General features: G+C 37.0%; 1 protein-coding gene and 1 long non-coding RNA gene across 2 annotated transcripts in view; one reads left to right on the top strand and one right to left on the bottom strand.

Moving 5' to 3' along the window:
- The first annotated feature begins 468 nt into the window (after positions 1-468).
- LOC137040018 (uncharacterized) lies at positions 469-4,974 on the top strand. The gene is made up of 3 exons (XR_010897799.1): positions 469-541; positions 780-899; positions 4,539-4,974. It is a non-coding gene; the product is annotated as an uncharacterized lncRNA (long non-coding RNA).
- Positions 4,975-13,975: 9,001 nt separating this feature from the next.
- LOC137040002 (CD48 antigen-like) overlaps positions 13,976-16,032 on the bottom strand; it is a 207,867-nt gene continuing 205,810 nt past the window's right edge. The window contains exon 7 of the transcript XR_010897797.1: positions 13,976-13,999. The gene's annotated coding sequence lies outside the window, so the exon portion shown is untranslated. The remainder of the gene's footprint in view (positions 14,000-16,032) is intronic.

Genomic DNA, 16,032 nt, shown 5'->3' with positions numbered 1-16,032 from the left:
TACTAACAACAGGCAGGATTCACCTCTTGGAAGTTCTAACTTTCTCTCCAAGGCCCTGTTGGTCAGGACCCAGAGATAGAGGTCAGGCTATCTATGTCAGGGCACATAGATAGGGGTCAGACTGTCTTTGTCAGACCATCTCTGGAAAGCAAATTAGACACCATACAGCAGACATAGAGTCAAAATCATATTAAATAATAGTTAAATGTATTAATGATCAAATAAAATTGATTGTCAAATTAATTAATTATTTTGAAAGGATAATAACTGATTATTAAATTCATGAGGTTATTAAAAATCATTCAAAAGGATAAGATGCATATGATGAAGAGGCAAGGGTGTCGGCCCACTCCCCCCTTCAGCAGTAAAACCGATTCTTACCCCCTTTACATCACTCGGATGTAGCTTTCACTTTCGCTTCTGTTTGAATAGCTTTCCGGTATTTTGTTTTTTTGTGAATTTGGGGTGGGGTCAACCGTCTCCACTGACTGCACTGTGTGAGGCTTTCGTTTGTTCTCAGAGCACGTTGTGTGAGAATAAGGTAAGATTATTTGCTTTAGTGATCTTATTTTAAATTACATGAACTGTAAAATGTGAGTGAGCGTCTGGATGTCACATATCATCATATCTATTGTTTTTATTGCTCTCTAAGCATTGTCTTATGATTTGTGAATTAATCGTTTTCTCTATGATTCTATGTAGCAACAACAAAAAAGTTTTTCACGCACCATCAAAATGTTTGCAGTAGAGAGTTAATAATGACGGCTTTTTTTTTAAAGAGGCAGGAAGAGAAGACTCCGTTACAGACTCGATTACAACAGATCAACAGAGCAGCTCAGCTACATCTGATGAAATGATGGCACGCGGTTTTTTGCTCATTCTGCTTTTGCTCACTGCTGGTAAGACGTTCTTGATTTTGTAGTTATAACGCATTTTGTAGTTTTATTTAACATCATCTTCTAACATTGAATCTTAGTTGTATTGTATTGATCTCTGTTTTACATGATATTAAAACAGTGACTCCTATAAAGTGCCACTATGTTCCTTGTTGTTTATTTTTGGATGGTATTCATTATTTTTTTCCTGTTGTGGAAATTATGTCCTGTCAGATTTTGCAACCTCTGATTAAAACAGGTTGTAGGCTACAGTTCAACAGCGAAAAATGCTCATCAAATTATGCTACCAGCATCATATCCAACCCTCTCGTCATGTGATTTTCGTGGACTTCAGATAGTCCCTGGAAATAATAGAAATGCTTGCACATTCCAAAAATCCTGTCTTCCGTCCTGTATAATATTATGGCATGAAAAGTAAATGTTTCACCGTGAATTACACATTCTGTGAACAATGATACCGGATGAAGTACTTGGCAGACATCCATTATCTACCCGAACACATGTAGGAACACTTGAAGAGTACATGAATCATATCCTCTAACAGTCTCAGAAAATATAAATGAATTCAGAATAATCACAGATTAGTATGTGAATATAAAATTAATATTATGATGGATATATAAGAAGAATGCATGCATAAATTCATTTAAAGCTACACTGTGTGATATTTTCTCCCATCTAGTGTTGTAAAGGTATATGACCATCCAGTGAATAATAGTTTTTGCTCCTCTCAATTTCGTTTTCGTTTCAACTCCTACGGTGGCCGATTTAGTCATGGCTTTCAGTTCGACCTCTTCGGTGAGTGTTGCGTCAACTCAAGTGATGAGGTAATTTTTGAAAACTATTATAATTTGCAGTTATTTAATTTACCAAATGATCTATGATCAAATTAATCTATGTAAAATGAATAATAGAACTGAATAATAACCAGTTCATTGCTAACATCAGCTATCAGGTTCCCAGACGAATGCAAGCTCTTAGTAAAGTATCTTTTATCAGTGCTATCATTATTCTGTATATTGTACAACACCACTAGCGTAAGGCAAACAAATTATAATGCAATTAAAATATTAATCTCATGTTATCCGTCATAGAACACGGATTTATGTTATAAGGTAAACAATACTTTTTCATCATTGACGCGAGGAAAACTATCCTAGACGTCGTTCTAGTGTTATGCACAGCACACCATGATATAATTAGCCAAGCAACAATAAAACTTCCAATATACACAAATAGGCTGAATTAATATTACCTGTCGAGAAGAAAGCAGGCAATGTCGGCGTTCTTTTTAAAATCGTTGCTCCTCATGAGCTCTTTCCATCTTGGAAAGGCCACTCCAATATTTACTTTTGTCTTGTTGATTTGCCTGTCGCGTTGCCGTCTTAATTCTCTTTTCCGCTTCCTTGGCGACTCTGATACATATCCCGCAATGTTACTAGGTCCCCGACCCGGGTCGAATTCGGTAATCAATTCCGGGACGTGGTTGCTTTCACACAGAAGGCGACCCGGCAATGTTCCGGGAATATTGCGGGTCCGACGTGCAGTGTGAAAGGGGCTTAAGAGTGATCCTCCATCATCATATAGCAGCCTCAAGCAATCCTCCTCTTCACATTCGACACAGTGCCATCGAGTGTAAAAACGCGAAAGGCGAAGCTTGAATTTACGGGTATGTCCCTCTTTGGCTAATGTACTTTCAAGATGGAGGGGCAACATGGCGACCGCCATCCGAACCCTCAACACTTATGTATTTTCAATGGTATATTATAAAATTACGAGAATGCATTATTACTTGAAAGAAGTAAATATACATTAATGAGCACATATATTTTTGAAAGAACTAAGTGATTTTAGCTAAGAATAAAATAAAAAAGTTACACAGTGTAGCTTTAAAAATAACATTGATAAGTAATGAATCATAAATGAATATGTGATGAAAATGCAATATATGAATAATAAAATTTCCATAAACATTGCCATTTTGCATACACCAACTTGTATGTAAGTTAAGGGCACTCGCGTCATGCTCACTATAGCTTCACGAGGAAAGAGACCTGCAGGTTATTGTGTTAAAAAATCCATCGCAAACAAGTGTAATGTCAAATTTTGTCTGTCCTTTCCTCCATGTTGTCCTTGTAGTGTCCACTTTGGTTTGTAGTCCTGCGTGAGGATGTAGTCCTCAGAGAGGAAAATAAAGTATGATTGTATGCATGTTGTATGGTTTCCCTAGCCTGACAAGCCAGACCCACATCAAGATGTTTGGTCTGGAAACTCACCATTGACAGCTCAATCCGAGGGGCGGGATAAACGGTTGTCTTTCAAACTCCCTCTGCACGCGATAGGATAGCGCTACAACCAACCAGAGCAACGAAGGTGAAGCAGAGCTTGTTGACATGCGCCGTATCCGGTCGGCTAAACTCCGAACACATCTTCCCTTTTTAAGAATGACTTCAGTGCCGTTCTTTGTTCTTTTCTCAGGGAAAAGCTTAACTCCAAGTCTTTCAGAGTCGCGGTCAAAGCTGATTCGAAAGACCGCCGCCGTTCGGCATTTTCTGTGTTTACTAGAGGCACGCAAACGCAACTCGGCCGTCATCATTATGGCCCCGCCCACCGACTCTATACACGATGTGATTGGTCCGGCAAGAGTTAGGCGAATACAGCTCAGAAGGGTATTGAGAGTTGCTAGACGACACTCACGGGCAGATTAAATTTGCTGCCGCTAGGGTGCGTCTAGATTTCTAGGCTATGGTTTCCCATCACAGAAGAGAAATAATGGCTGCTAAAGTCAGCAGGGGCAATCTGAATAGAAATAAAGATTGTGCGCTAATCATTCTTGGATGTGTCTGCACTATACAATTATATTATATACAGTAGTTATATATATAATACGGTTTTGGTATTTAGTATTATTACCCAGTTAGCCTACTACGAACAGCTTGCTGCTTTTAAAGGATTAGTTCACTTCAGAATGAAATTTTCCTGATAATTTACTCACCCCCATCTCATCTAAGATGTTCATGTCTTTCTTTCTTTAGTCAAAAAGAAATGAACTTTTTTGAGGAAAACATTCCAGGATTTTTATACACATAATGGACTTCAATGGTTGTAGGTCAAATCAATGCAGTTTCAGGGGGCTTCCAATGGCTCTGCACGATCCCAGACGAGGAATAGGGTCTATTGGGCCAAACCATCAGCCATTTAAAAAAAAAAAAAGGTTTACTTTTTAAACCACAAATGCTTGACTTCAATGTTGGGCTTCTTCACTACTTATGACGCCATCTGTTGGAAAGGTCACGGCCGTGATGTATCTGGAAGTACCGACCCAAAACTGGGTTAAAAAAAACAGCTGTGACACACACAGCTGAACAGACTGAATAATCATAAGTACTAATACCCACTAAAGAGCGACTAAAGAGTGGTGGTAAACTAAAAAAACTGGGTTAAAAAAAAAGCAGCTGTGACACTAATCATGACACTAATCTGTGACAATAATCATAAGTACTAATACCCACTAAAGAGTGGTGGTAAACTATAACCTGACTGACACACACACAAGTAACTGTTTTGTGTGTGTGTGTGTGTGTGTGTGTGTGTGTGTGTGTGTGTGTGTGTGTGTGTGTGTGTGTGTGTGTGTGTTTTCAGGTGTGTTTTTTGCTGATGCAGTGATGGAGGAAGGTAACCCATGTTTGAAGTCCACCTGGACTCTTTACGGATGTTATGAGTCGCTCATGATTTACAACTGTATCTCAAGCAAGTCCGTATTGAAGAGTGTTTACCAATGTACGATGTCATTATATGGTTTATATGAATGTTATACTTCACGGAATGTTTTGTACCAATGTATGGAGTCACTCAGATCAACTCAAAAAAATAAAAAGTAGTCTATATGTCTACCCTGAATTTTAACGTTGAATATCCTCTCACTGGGAATTTTGATTATTATCCGTTTAGTTGAATCTGTGCTGCTGTCTATTTAGCTTCCGAACCTCACTATACAAGGGGACAATTCACCAAAATTAACTCCAACTTAAATTCTCTGTAAAAAATGTGCACTAAAAAATTAAAATACAAAAAAGTAGATTTATTTGGTATTACTGTGGTATTCCTTTAAATAACATCACTGACTGTTGATATACACACTCACCTAAAGGATTATTAGGAACATCTGTTCAATTTCTCATTAATGCAATTATCTAATCAACCAATCACATGACAGTTGCTTCAATGCATTTAGGGTGTGATCCTGGTCAAGACAATCTCCTGAACTCCAAACTGAATGTCAGAATGGAAAGAAAGGTGCTTTAAGCAATTTTCTATTGCTTTTTTTTTATTGATTTGAGCAATGCATTTTTTTTTCCACAATCTGCTCAGTTACTGGGATTTTCACGCACAACCATTTCTAAGGTTTGTAAAGAATGTTGTCAAAAGGGAAAAAACATCCGGTATGCCGCCGTACTGTGTGCCTTGTTGATGCTAGAGGTCAGAGGAGGAGAATGGGCCGACTGATTCAAGCTGATAGAAGAGCAACTTTGACTGAAATAACCACTCGTTACAACCGAGGTATGCAGCAAAGCATTTGTGAAGCCACAACACGCACAACCTTGAGGTGGATGGGCTACAACAGCAGAAGAAGTCCCCACCGGGTACCACTCATCTCCACTACAAATAGGAAAAAGAGGCTCCAATTTGCTTACCAAATTGGACAGTTGAAGACTGGAAAAATGTTGCCTGGTCCAGAGCTCTCAAGTCTCACGCATTGGGCGTGAGACACACGCATTTCAACCCGTTCACACGCTCACACGCCACACCTTGTATTTCTCACGCAAAGAAATCGCCAGTGTAACACACACTGAGTTGCGCGCTATTAAAGGAAACAAGCGAGTTCCCCATAGAGTTCTGACGGCCCTGCCATGCACCAGTTAATCTAATAAAAATAGAGACCGAACAGCCAATCATAAAATAGATTTGCTGTATCTGGGTAAGATATAGATATTTGTTCCACCCAAGAACGTTTACGTTCTGATTCCAACGTCATATTCTGTGATTCACGCCACGGTCTCGCTCATTGAATCAAATGCTCGCTGAAGTACCGTTAGTTGGCAACTACAAACCCCGATGACAGATTCAGAGACACAAAGATAACGGTGTCAAGTTTCTGACAGCACTTTGTGTTTTCTGTTCTTAATCCCTCAACAAAACTTAAAGGAAGCCTTTGTCTCAATCATGATTTGCATGAATTGCATTTTGCTATCGTCCGATATTGCGCTCTCTCTCAGTGAACATCTGTGCTCACCTGCACTCGTGAATGCGGTGATGGACAGCTGTCCTCATTCCACTGCTGTTTGGATGGGATTTTTTTTAACTCACTTTCATTAATTAATTTATTAAAAGTAACTCCATTTTGTAAGATCATTTTCATCGAAGTAATTCCAACATCACGAGGCAGACGACATTAGTGATCAAATACAATCGAGTTATTAACACGCTTCACAGCACCACCCAGTGGATTTAGTTAAAACTGCGAGATTTAGAGGGATTTATAAAGGATTCACTGCATTTAGGCCAGCAAAGCAATATAGTAAAATTTCAATATTATTTTTATTTTTCGAACATTACTTACAGATCAAATATATTCGTGCTTCGTGCTCACCCCTATTTATGGAAGCTGAAGTGTAGCGATATAAAACTTGCAATGCAATATGGAAAATGGCAATGCATTTCAAAATTTACATTTTCCATACCGTGTGTTCAACATTTGGAGCAAAATAATAATTCAAATTGAATAATATAATTTACATTTGCTATTTCCTACACTAGTTTTAACATAAAATTTAAACATAAATTGTATATTGTAGGCTAATACTTTATATAAGTTAAAATGTATTGCAGAAATAATTAGATGTGTTTAACATGTTCAAGCAATTCCAAAAATTATGCCACGTCACCCCACTAGCCATTATTTTTAATGGAAAGGAGACATAGGTGTTATTCAACCATTAATAAAATTTTGCATGGTGGCAAAAAAATTGTTTTTACATTTTGTTATTTTAACTGAATTCAGAAATGCTTTTGAAATTAAAAACTTTGCTTTTAATAAACAAAGTACATATTTGAAATAAAGACTGTTTGGAGTTGGGTGCTCCGTTACCTGAATCCACAGCCTTTGTTTTTATTTTGTGTGTACACAAATAAAAGTAGACAGTTTATAATTATGTCTTGTACTTAGCCTATCTGTATGGCTTAAAAAATGATGGCGTATTGATGTGGGAGTTGTTTCCGCTGTCATAAAGAGAGGAAAAAATACAACCATACTGATATAGCAAACAATAATTATAGGCAACTTGTCTAAGATTATTTGAGAGTAAAATAATCTCTGTTGTAAACCACAGCTCACTTCAGCGCGACCGTGCTCATGTTAAGGTGCCACCAACCTCTGGGCTGAAGGCCTCAAAAACCAACACCAATAAACAACACTAACCTCTCTCTCTCTCTCTCTCTCTCTCTCTCTCTCTCTCTCTCTCTCTCTCTCTCTCTCTCTCTCTCTCTCTCTCTCTCTCTCTCTCTCTCTCTCTCTCTCTCTCTCTCTCTCTCTCACTCACACACACACACACACTAATTAAATACATATTTATTTTATTTGTACGAATTTGTCATTTTTCATATCAGACCCCCGTACCCAGCCAAAACCCCATTGCTGCCGCCACGGCCGAAATCTCACTCTGAACTCAGTTCAAAACTTGAGAGCCCTGCTGGTCTGATGAGTCTCAATATCTGTTGAGACATTCAGATGGTTGAGTCAGAATTTGGTGCAAACAGAATGAGAACATGGATCCATCATGCCTTGTTGCCACTGTGCAGGCTGGTGGTGGTGGTGTAATGGTGTGGGTGATGTTTTCTTGGCACACTTTAGGTCCCTTAGTGCCAATCTGACATCGTTTAAATGCCACGGCCTACCTGAGCATTGTTTCTGACCATGTCCATCCCTTTATGACCACCATGTACCCATCCTCTGATGGCTACTTCCAGCAGGATAATACACGATGTCACAAAGCTCAAATCATTTCGAATTGGTTTCTTGAACATGACAATGAGTTCACTGTACTAAAATGCATCTTTGGGATGTGGTGGAACGGGACCCAGATAGCATGGTGACATTGATTCAATGTTGAAATTCCATCAGAATCATCATTTTGGTTGAGGTGGAAAATTCAATGCTAAGTAATATTGGATCAATGTTGAAAATTCAATGCTAAAACCATACTGGACCAATGTTGAAAATTCACTGCTAACACCATACTGGACCAATGTTGAAAATTCACTGCTAAATAATATTGGATCAATGTTGATAATGCCACGCTTTTCAGTGTTGAAAAGACAAACTTTGAATCAATGCTGATGTTTGGTCATCTTAATTCTCCACCGGTGAGGCTTACGGTTAATCTATCTGTCACATTATTCAACATGTTAAGGCAAGTCCAAATCAATTGGGTACATTTGTGTGAATGTGAGCACATTTATTATCCTCAAAGGATACGATGAGTACACCAACGAGTGTGTGGATTCACAAAGAATACATAAATGTAAATATTGTAATTGTAAGCCTTTCTTTAAATTTTTCTGGAAGAGTTAAAATTGTATGCGTGTTTGATTTCTGACTCTTCCAATAAGAAAGCTGTAAAAACTATGAATCTTTTTAAAAGGTATATTATTTTTCTGCTTACTGGCATGTAATGTTGTCATTCTGTGTTTCATGTTATTATAATAAAAAATGTAAAAAATAAATAAAAAAAACAAAGAACTTCTACCATAAATTTAGTCTATCAGTTTTAAATAAATAAAAATGTAGCCTATTATTATTATTTAAATCATGTAGAATGTACATGCTTTTCATTATTTATCTAAAGAATACAGAGTTAATAAAGAATCTAGAATATGTGTCCCTATCGAATGCGCCACAATCCAATCCAGCAGGTGGCGGTAATGCACCTTCAAGACATCCACCAATCAACCAAAGCAAGCGCAGCTGAACAGACTTCAATCGCGAAAAAGGGACACAGGACAACGACCATGTTTTTTAGAGGTAAGTGGCCTACAAAAATATAATTAAAAAATTCATCTCAATTTTAATTTAGTGTTTTTATTCATCTTTATGTTTTACAACTTGTGTGCTTCTCCTCAGCGAGTTAGAGTGAACTGCAATGTTAATAATAGTCACATGAGCGCCCTCGTAAATTACACAACCAACGGCCAGGATAATCTTAATACATTGAGTTTAAGTTTGTTTTTCACCAAACCATATCATATTTGTATTCATTTTTTTTCCCTTAAGATAAGCATATATACTGTGAATTGCGTCCGAATTCTGACTCGTGCAACTCATGCAGTCATTGACTTGTGAGTCGATCCTATTTGATTCATTTGGATTTTGAGGCCATATAGGATCGACTCACAAGTCAATGAATGCGCGGCGTGGATCCACAAACGTATCTTACTCGTTGCACACACAGATGAATCATTTTGAATCATCCTATATTCGTCCAGTGTATAAACGAGAGGCGATCGGAAGGTTAGATGAATTTCTGGCTTGTCAGTAATTGTGTTCGCCACTCGTGAGAGTATCTCACAGCTGAAGCAGAACTAGAACTGATTGACCTGTTAGCGCTGAGGGGAAATACAATCAGTTCAGCTCTGCTTCAGCTGTGAGATATCATCACGAGAGCAGATCACTATGACATCATTACAGTTTAATCTTTAATGCAGCAAGAAAAAAGAAAAGAGTGAGATCTTTAAGTTCTGTAGGCAGCTATATCAAACTACAGAAATTTAGTAAACAGTTGTGCCTCCAGTTCGTGTTGTAAATGGAAAAAAATCTCTTCCAAACCACCATGTAGCCTATACAGCTCCTCTTTTATTTTCTTAATTTAGCTATTTGGTCATTCATTTACTTGTTTCATTTTCACACTTTATTTATTTACTATTAAATACAATAATATTATTAGATAAAACACCGGATATAGTCACTTTGCTTTTTCATTCATTGTGTGACTGCTGGTCTTTACTAAAATGCATTAATAGTCCTGAATTTAATGTTACCGTTTTAACTGGGATATCAAGATTTTGATAAAATTTCAAGTTTCACTTCATTTTGTAGTAGGCTATATTTGTAATGTATGATTAATCACATTTCCAAATATTTACTAACTTCTTGTTGTTTTAGATGCTGTGAATGCTGATAATAAGAGGCATCAGAGTTTATCTTTGCTGGGACGGTGCAGAACTGGCTCTGTTACGCCCCTGAAAGGCTTCGGGGCATTGCTCATGGTGGAAACCCCTGAGTTTGGAGGATTTTATTCTTTCTTCTACCTTCTTTCTTTCAGTAGTACTGTGTCATTTCTGTATTTATTGGCAAGTTTACTTTTGTATTTACTTCCATTTTGCAGATGCACGTTGTCATGTTTTTCCAGGCTCTTCTCATTTGTTGTTATAAATTCAGATGTAATTGTTTTAAGTCAATGTGAGATTTCCTGTTGTAACTGTGGGGGCATAAATAAATACATTTGCATGTAAACTGAAGGATCCCATTTACTTTGAGTGACTTTTTGATGCAAAATCATATCGACTGCAGCCAGACATGGTCTCTGATTAAAATGAATAAAATAACGAGACAAATGAACTGGCATAGAATCCTGCTGTACATAAAGCAAGATTGATCTATTTTTCATTGTTGAAATAACATTATTTCACGGTGCAAACCTGATGAAAAAATCAATGTTATATTTCAATATTGATTCAATGATATTTTGATTGATGCATTAACATTGATTCAACATTGATTCACTTAAATAAGTGGTTTAATTTTAGTTGGAAAACTATTGATTTTAAGCCCATCTTGATCTATTTTTCATCGTTGAAATAACATTATTTCAGGGTGCAAACCTGATGAAAAATCAACATTCTCAACATTGACATCTCAACATTGATTCAATGATATTTTAGTTGATGTATTAACATTGATTCAACACTGATTCACTGTTTGTCTGCTATCTGGGGAGCTTCGTGCCCTGGATGTGCATCCCACAAATCTCCATCAACTGTAAGATGCTATCCTATCAATATGGGCCAACATTTCTAAAGAATGTTTTCAGCAGCTTGTTGAAATTAAGGCAGTTCTGAAGGCAAAAGGGGGTCAAACACAGTATTAGTATTGTGTTTCTAATAATCCTTTAGGGGAGTGTATTTCTGTTGGGTACCATCACACATAGGGATAGTAGGGAACAAAAAGGCTGATCAATTAGCAAGATAAGTATTAAATAAAAAGTCGGTGGATATTAACGTACCCCTGGGAAGTAGTGAGGTAAAATCAGTGATTAATAAGGAATAGAAAAAAACAAGCAGTAAAACTGGCAACAAAGATGGGAAAATAGTAGTACAGGCAGATGGTATTATGATATTGAAAAATCTTTGAAATTGAAAAGTTTTATGGAAGACATAGAACTGCACATATCACACGTGCCCTTTAAGTAACACAAAAAATGTTGTTTGTCAAAGGCTCAGTCATTTTCAGTCTCTAAATAGCAGCATGCTAACAATAAGCCTGAACACACCTCGTTTTCAAACAAGCACACCCATGGGTGAACAATGTACATGTATAAAACATGACTTCATTTTCTCACTCTCTTTCACACAGTCACACACATACTTGTGAAATGAGTTCATTTGAACATTTTGAATGTTTATTAAGGTGTGGGAAAACAAATTCAACATTGCATTTGCTCATTTCTGCTATTGTTGGTTTTCTTGCTCTAATTTCTGTCCTGTATTTATGTGCTGCTGATACAGATGACATGTAGACAGTGTTCATGAGGAAAGGAGATACTGTGACTCTGAACACTGATACTGAAATACAGAGAGATGATCAGATCCTGTGGATGTTTGGAGATCAAGACACTCCTGTAGCTGGAACCTGTGGAGCGACCGGAGGAGAGTTCGGCACATCTGATGGTCCTGACGGGACATTCAGAGACAGACTGAGGCTGGATCCTCAAACTGGATCTCTGACCATGACGAACAGCAGAGCAACAGACTCTGGACATTATAAACTAACACATTTCTACTACATTAATGACCCAGTTTAAATACCGATTCATCTTCACAGCGCTGAAGTACCCCTTTAAGGGCTATGAGTTTGAATCAAAGTCCCTTTCAAGCAAAGTCAGTTCACTCATTGGACTTGATTGCAAAATGTATTAATATTTCACCCTAATGTCAAATTCAGTGTTTCTGGACCGCGTGAGAACTTTGATGCGACACCTGCAGTAGCCTATTTATTTCATTTTCTTTCTTTTTTTCCACTGTAGTCTCAATATCTATATCTGCATAAATATATATGGAGTGAGAATAATTTAAATGTGATGTTTTGTACGCCACATTTTTGTCATTTTGTCACTTTTGCCTAAATTGTATTGTTGTCACCCACATTTGCCTCTGTTAATTTTCCTTTTGCTCTGTTCTTGTGTTTGAGCTGATGAGGTGTCTGTTTTCATCTTAGATGTTTGATGTATTATTTTATTATTTATCAGTCACTTTCCTATACTTTTAGTTCATATTTAGCTTCTACATGCAGTCTCAGATTGCATCGTCCTACTTAATAAAATATAACATAAACAAGTGTCTGAGGTGAGAATAAATGATTCAAAGTACAACTAAACAAATAAAACTCCACAGAAGTTCAATTGCATGTCAAATTTAGAGGGCCATAAAAATAAAAATTACAAATTAAAAACCTTGTATTTATAATAGATTAGCAAACTTTTGGTGTGGTGTTGTTTGCATCAGGCTCTATTAATACTTGAGTATTAATCTCTGCTCCCATTTGAGAGGCAGTGAGTTTGGTTGAAGTTGGAGATATAATCTTGGAAATGTTTTCGTATTTCAGCCAGGTTGGATGGCGCTTTAGTAGTATAGTATACTCAGCCCTCTAGTGGTCAAGTTTCCAGCACATGTGGGAAGAAAATTATGGGGTAAGAAGGTAAAATACACCAGGGACGTTTCTAGGATTTTCATTTTAGGGGGGCTTAGCCCCCAGTGAGGGTAGGACAGTAGAAAAAATGGTAACACTATTTAGTTTAAGGTCCAAATTGCGCTATTAATAGCTCACAAACATACCCAGAAGATATTGGCTGTTTATTATTACTTATAAAGCAAATATTAACACTTTACTGCATGGCCATACTGTACATGCATTAATCAAACCCAATAATGTAGGCAGGTTTACAGATCCCAAATGTTAGGGTGGTTCGGGGGCTACTAGCACGAGAAAATTTAGATTTCTATGATCTACATATGAGCATTTTAAGATGTTCTGAAGGCCAAAAAATTAGATAACAATAGCTTGAAAACCATAACTGGGCAGATTATTTGTCTTTCTTATGTCCACATCTCTCTCTTTCTCTTTTTTTTTCTTGCCCTGTGTCTTCATAACGCTGAGCTTTGACTGTTTTTTTCCGTTTTTGTCAGTGAATAAAGTAAACATATGGTTTACATATTAACATACTGATATTTATATGTTTCATGAATAATTTTCTTAGACATGTTAATTTACTGTTTATTAAAATGATAAGTCCATTAAATTCACAATATGAACACATTCATTAAGCTGAGTTTTTTATTTACTGAATGTTACAAAAAAATAATGATATTAATTTACAATACATACACATTCATTATTAATCTTATGCCTAATCTGATGAAAATGGCTTTGTTAATATTTCTTGTTCGTTCAAGGCCTACATTATGACTCACATAGGCATATTTTCAGTTAAAAATGGCGAAATTAGACAAAAGTTTATTAATTTTTTTTTCTTTTGTTTAACATTTCTGACTTTGAGCAGCAGCTGTCAAACGTGAATGTTTAGTTTAGCAGCATATAGCTATTTATCTTTACGTCGAGTTGCGCTGCTAAAATTTACGCTCAGCCTCAGCAGTTTCTGTGAGACCATAAAGCCCGCCTACTCTTTGATTTGATTGGTTTTATCAAATATTTTGACAATGACCAGCGGTGACAGACCAATGACGCTCAGATTTACACACACACACACACACACCTCTGCTTCTGACGTGCAGCTGCGCTCTTCTCAGTCAGAGCCGCTGCGGATTGGAGACTGACTAAAAAACGGGACGAAGGCGAAGCCTCCCGCCAGTTTCATGTTTTAAAGGTTAATCACATATTTTTTAGGGGGGCTGAGGCATAAGTTGAAGGGGCTGAAGCCCCCCTAAAAAGGGCCTATAGTGACGGCCATGAGAAGCACCCAGACCACATGGCAAGTGTGCGTTTAAAAAAAGCAGATACGTTCCATTAAGGTGAGATTTTCTTTATGGCTTTCTCTGAAACTGCTTGTGGGGGACGACTGCCAGTGGGACATCAATCGACGTAAACAAAATGTCTGTAAATAGTTTTCAGGAAATTCATTTCAGTGTCTGTGAAACCAGACCAACAACAAAAAACTGCTCCAGTTTGAAAAAAGAGCATCTAAAACTTTTTAGACATGATCAAAAACAGATTAATAAATATTATCAGGGGGGCTTTCAGGCTTGCGTTAACTGTTCCTGTGGACGTCATCTTAAACCCCTATATGGGACGGTGTTGCCTCTATTTTTTTTATCAACCTCAGGGAAAAATGGCGCTGGTCTCTGACTCTGAGGGGCGTCTGGCTGGCAGCCCACGGGCAGATAAACACCATCCATCCACAGGTATGAGGCGCCACGTAGGATTTAAATCAAACTTCGCTTATCAATACATACATAACACACGTGCATATACACCTATACATTACTCGCATATACATGTATACTATTGGATGTTCAAAATACATATATGAAATACACGTGCACACTAATATGAAATCCATACCAATACATATAATGTTAATAATGAATGCATACACACTTTTGAATAACTTGCATATACATATACACTTTCATGCATATACACCTATAAACACTCGCATATACATATAAACTTCCATGCATATACACCTATAAACACTCGCATATACATATAAACTTCCATGCATATACACCTATAAACACTCGCATATACATATAAACTTCCATGCATATACACCTATAAACACTTGCATATACATATAAACTTCCATGCATATACACCTATAAATACTCGCATATACATATAAACTTCCATGCATATACACCTATAAACACTTGCATATACATATAAACTTCCATGCATATACACCTATAAACACTCGCATATACATATAAACTTCCATGCATATACACCTATAAACACTCGCATATACATATAAACTTCCATGCATATACACCTATAAATACTCGCATATACATATAAACTTCCATGCATATACACCTATAAACACTCGCATATACATATAAACTCACTGCACGCAGACACACCTATACTCACTCGCACATACATATAAACTCGATGCGCGCGTACACATCCATAAAACACTCGCGCATACATACAAAATAAAATGTGGATGCAAGCTTTAGTTCGATCTCAAAATGGGCGGGCACAAAACGCCCCTTTCCTCTGATTGGTCAGCCAAAGATCAAGCCGTGCCATTCTTCTCTCCAGAACTCCGCTCCTTAGCGCTTAGCGCTTCTTACAATACAGATTATTTCAAAGCAGCTTTACAGATAATATAAAAATTAATAGACATAGTTTTTTTGGCTTTACCAACAGCTCTAAGATAAAGTTTATCGAGCTATTAAAGTTCTTGATTGAATCACTTTCGTTGTAAAAATCATTAACTCAAGACGCTTAAATTACATCTTTTTAACTGAAAACAGAACAGAAACAGAAATGTTTAATCCGCTCTTGCCGTTCATTTACATGTTTTAGAAAAATAAAGCCAGAGATGAATATATATTTCGATATTTATTGCCACCAATTAGCGTCATATATTAATTAGTCAAACAAGGCTACCTTTTTAAAATAGCTATATCTTATTAAATATAGGCATGCCATCTTTTAATTTAAAATCTCAAATTTATTCAATACAGTTAGAGTTTGAAACTATATTGTTTCAGCCCAATATCCTGCGCTGCAAAGGTGGCAATGCAGCATCTGAAGTTGCTTATAGATGTATTTACA

Source organism: Pseudorasbora parva, chromosome 14, assembly GCF_024679245.1.
Source record: "Pseudorasbora parva isolate DD20220531a chromosome 14, ASM2467924v1, whole genome shotgun sequence".
Taxonomy (NCBI): domain Eukaryota; kingdom Metazoa; phylum Chordata; class Actinopteri; order Cypriniformes; family Gobionidae; genus Pseudorasbora; species Pseudorasbora parva.
This window is presented reverse-complemented; position numbering and strand designations above follow the sequence as displayed.